General features: G+C 44.3%; 1 protein-coding gene across 10 annotated transcripts in view; it reads left to right on the forward strand.

The window, feature by feature from the left end:
- LOC113590714 (RNA binding protein fox-1 homolog 3-like) overlaps window positions 1-5,000 on the forward strand; it is a 222,951-nt gene that overhangs the window by 174,941 nt on the left and 43,010 nt on the right. The gene's annotated exons all lie outside the window — the stretch shown is intronic.

Below are 5,000 nucleotides of genomic sequence, written 5' to 3' on the forward strand. Positions count from 1 at the left end.
TGTCCAGTTAGTCCTCCACCACCTGGCCCAGGTGTATCAGAGCAAGAAAACCCCAAAACATTCAGTGACCGGCCTGCCTAGAGCCTCCGGTGAGCAGCGCAGCACCATGGCAACCTGACAAACGCACCATGGCAACCTGCCAGACTAAAGCTAGCAGAGCTGTTTCCTGCAGTGGAACTGTGGTGTGGAACTGTGGTGTGACGAGAGTGTTCAGGAAGTGCTCTGTTCAGTCATCTGTCCCGTTCAGCTCTTAAAGTTTGGAATGTATTGGGAGCTTATGGGTTAAGTCAGTGGCAACCAACTAAATCTGTTGCTGGTACAAAACTGGTAAAATCCAGCAAATAATCACAGGGAAATAGTGACATCAATAGTGATGTAAGTACGTGGACAATATTATAAATTAAGGCAAGCAATACTTTCCCCAGAAATATCATGATAAACGATGTTATTGTGTTGCTAATTCAGTTAAGAAGTACGTGAGCACTATGGGCCCTTTCAGCTGTTTCATTCACATGGCCTTTGATCACGGCTACGCACGTGACCTGCTGCACGTCAGGGAGAGAGCCATAGCGAATGTTATTTCTAGGAATATAATGACACTATGTTAAATACATGGTTTTGATTTGTGTATAGTTCACCAGTAGTTGATTTTAAGTTTTAACCACACAGACTGGTTCAGATGTCAACATTACAGTTTTCCTTCGTTAAACGTTTCAGTTTTTCGTACCAGTGAGCATTTTTATTGGCTTTTTTGACTGTGGCAGTTTAAATTCAGTGGGTATCTGGCAGAGTACTTGTGTTGAGAGTTTATTGTATTTATAGCAATAAATTATGAACTTTGAAAAAACATACAGGATATTTGAGAAATGAATAAACAGAATGCAATCACACTAAATTTCCCCCTCTTAAGGAATAGTGGTATTTCTTAGCTAATTGTACATTTTAAACCATAAGAAGTATATAACCTAAAACACAGCTATAGATGAAACATATCTCTGTGTTGCTTGTGTTTTACAGTAGACTCAGAATATGTTTCTCATCATGTGTCAGTGCAATTATACATTCTTTATAAGGAAGAAAAGTGTGTTAACTACATCAGGACACACACACACACACACACACACACAGAGAGGCAGGTGTTTTTCATTTTCTGTCTTCATTGATATTACCTTTTCATACACTGTCAGTTTAGCTGTAGGTCCTCTGCACTGATAGACACTCCACTCCATTATTATACATGGTGGTCTTGCTAAAGTTTGGATGGGTTACACTAGTAGTGCACTCTCACATTAGGGGTTGGACTAGTAGTGCACTCTCACATTACAGGTTACACTAGTAGTGCATTCTCACATTATGGGTTACACTAGTAGTGCACTCTCACATTACAGGTTACACTAGTAGTGCACTCTCACATTATGGGTTGCACTAGTTGTGCACTCTCACATTATGAGTTACACTAGTAGTGCACTCTCCCATTACAGGTTACACTAGTAGTGCACTCTCCCATTATGAGTTACACTAGTAGTGCCTCTCACATTACAGGTTACACTAGTAGTGCACTCTCCCATTATGAGTTACACTAGTAGTGCACTCTCACATTATGGGTAACACTAGTAGTGCACTCTCACATTACAGGTTACACTAGTAGTGCACTCTCACATTATGGGTTACACTAGTAGTGCACTCTCACATTATGGGTAACACTAGTAGTGCACTCTCACATTACAGGTTACACTAGTAGTGCACTCTCACATTATGGGTTACACTAGTAGTGCACTCTCACATTATGGGTTACACTAGTAGTGCACTCTCACATTACAGGTTACACTAGTAGTGCACTCTCCCATTATGGGTTACACTAGTAGTGCACTCTCCCATTATGGGTTACACTAGTAGTGCACTCTCCCATTATGGGTTACACTAGTAGTGCACTCTCACATTACAGGTTACACTAGTAGTGCACTCTCCCATTATGGGTTACACTAGTAGTGCACTCTCCCATTATGGGTTACACTAGTAGTGCACTCTCACATTACAGGTTACACTAGTAGTGCACTCTCCCATTACAGTTTACACTAGTAGTGCACTCTCCCATTATGGGTTACACTAGTAGTGCACTCTCCCATTATGGGTTACACTAGTAGTGCACTCTCACATTACAGTTTACACTAGTAGTGCACTCTCCCATTATGGGTTACACTAGTAGTGCACTCTCCCATTATGGGTTACACTAGTAGTGCACTCTCACATTACAGGTTACACTAGTAGTGCACTCTCCCATTACAGTTTACACTAGTAGTGCACTCTCCCATTATGGGTTACACTAGTAGTGCACTCTCCCATTATGGGTTACACTAGTAGTGCACTCTCACATTACAGGTTACACTAGTAGTGCACTCTCCCATTATGGGTTACACTAGTAGTGCACTCTCCCATTATGGGTTACACTAGTAGTGCACTCTCCCATTACAGTTTACACTAGTAGTGCACTCTCCCATTATGGGTTACACTAGTAGTGCACTCTCCCATTATGGGTTACACTAGTAGTGCACTCTCACATTACAGTTTACACTAGTAGTGCACTCTCCCATTATGGGTTACACTAGTAGTGCACTCTCCCATTATGGGCTGATTACATTACCCCCCCCCGGTGTTCTCCTTTCTGTTTCCACCTCCATCCACGTCTAATGCAGTTCAGCAGCCGACAGCCACCTGGACATATCGGACAGCTTTCCGTCTCACCGTGTGCCGTGTTTTACCTTCTCCGGCCTCTGTCGTCAGCAGACAGTCCTGCCCACGTTGTCTCTTCTTACATTCAGGCTGTTTATAGAGTGTTTGAGTCATAAAATCCAGCCCTTCTCCAGGTCCAAGCCTGCGGTACCGTCTGGGCGCTGTGATTACGGTGGGGCCGTCTGCAGGCTAATTCCTGGCTGTGACAGTCGAGTGAGATACCAGAACAGACCAATTTGTGGCCTTGGAGAAGTAATACAGGGTCCTGTGTCGGAATTAATGAGAGGAGAATCGATATTTGACATGTATATAATGACGTGTGAGACACGGGGGTGTTATAATGCCTCAATGTGTGTCATACGCTGTCATGTCTCCTTATGACCACTCATGAGCAAAAACTCATTTATTAAGGAGGTGAAGGAACACTCGGCCATTAGCCAGGGTTGCATCATGGGCCCTGATGTGTTTGTGTCTCACACAACATACTCAGAGGAGGCAGAGCAGGCAGAGCAGGTATCTGCTTGCAGGGGTGTTGGAGGTTGCGAGCAGGCTGTGGTTCAAGATAAGCACAATTTTCTTCTCCTATGCGAAGTCGAGGTGTCCACATTCATGGCAAACTGTCATTGTGCCCTTGGTAACTTTCTCGAACCAAACTATACACGTTCCTTCTCTAGCCTGGTTCGCCACAGTCGAGAATTTCTCGGTTGTGAGCAAACAACTGAAAAACTCGCCAGACGAACATCTCAGACGTCTCAGCAGAGCAGAGATGACACCGCGCTGCCTTGTTTTGATGGAGAATTGAAAGAACATGTGTCCAGGCCAAATAAATTAGGCTGGACGACTCCAGGAGCTGGTAAGTGTGGAGGACGAGAGCGTGGACCTGACGTGGGCCGTGCACTTGCTAGCAGCCGAACTCCAGCAGAGCCAGCCAAGTTTCCTTCCAGCACATCTTACCCGACCTATCACGATAAGGCAACGTGATAATGGACCAATCAGGATAAGGCAACGTGATCGACAGCATTCTCTGATGGTTTCTGTGATCGTCTGATCTCTGGCCAGAAGATCAGCTTCAGTTAAAGTGAAGTGGAAAAAGGGGGAACATGTTAAAAGTATGTCTCTGTCTTTCTGTCTCTGTATCTCTGTCTCTGTATCTCTCTGTCTCTGTATCTCTCTGTCTCTGTATCTTTCTGTCTCTGTATCTCTGTCTCTGTATCTCTCTGTCTCTCTGTCTCTGTATCTCTGTCTCTGTATCTCTCTGTCTCTGTATCTCTCTGTCTCTCTGTCTCTGTATCTTTCTGTCTCTGTATCTCTCTGTCTCTCTGTCTCTGTATCTCTGTCTCTGTATCTCTCTGTCTCTGTATCTCTCTGTCTCTCTGTCTCTGTATCTCTGTCTCTGTATCTTTCTGTCTCTGTATCTCTCTGTCTCTCTGTCTCTGTATCTCTGTCTCTGTATCTCTCTGTCTCTGTATCTTTCTGTCTCTGTATCTCTCTGTCTCTCTGTCTCTGTATCTCTCTGTCTCTGTATCTCTCTGTCTCTGTCTTTCTGTCTCTGTATCTCTCTGTCTCTCTGTCTCTGTATCTCTCTGTCTCTGTCTTTCTGTCTCTGTATCTCTGTATCTCTCTGTCTCTGTATCTCTCTGTATCTCTCTGTCTCTGTATCTCTCTGCCTCTCTGTCTCTGTATCTCTCTGCCTCTGTATCTCTCTGTATCTCTCTGTCTCTGTATCTCTCTGTCTCTGTATCTCTCTGTCTCTGTCTTTCTGTCTCTGTATCTCTCTGTCTCTGTCTTTCTGTCTCTGTATCTCTCTGTCTCTGTCTTTCTGTCTCTGTATCTCTCTGTCTCTGTATCTCTCTGTCTCTCTGTCTCTGTATCTCTCTGTATCTCTCTGTATCTCTGTCTCTGTATCTCTCTGTATCTCTGTCTCTGTCTGTCTCTGTATCTCTCTGTCTCTGTCTGTCTGTCTCTCTGTCTCTGTCTGTCTCTGTATCTCTCTGTCTCTGTCTGTCTGTCTCGCTGTCTCTCTGTCTCTGTCTCTCTGTCTCTCTCTCCATCTCTTACCTGTTTTATGTCTTTTTCTGTCTCTCTTACTCTGTCTTTGTCTGTCTCTCTCTGTCTGTCTCTCTGTCTTTGTCTGTCTCTCTCTGTCTGTCTCTTACCTGTTTTACTTGCCTGTCTCTCTTTTGCTGTCTCTCTCTCTGCCTGTCTCACCTGTTTTCTTTATTTGTGCTGCTGAGGCTGTGAAGTGGAGCGTGGGAAAGAGGCCGTGGTGA

The sequence above is a fragment of the Electrophorus electricus genome, chromosome 4, assembly GCF_013358815.1.
Source record: "Electrophorus electricus isolate fEleEle1 chromosome 4, fEleEle1.pri, whole genome shotgun sequence".
Classification (NCBI taxonomy): domain Eukaryota; kingdom Metazoa; phylum Chordata; class Actinopteri; order Gymnotiformes; family Gymnotidae; genus Electrophorus; species Electrophorus electricus.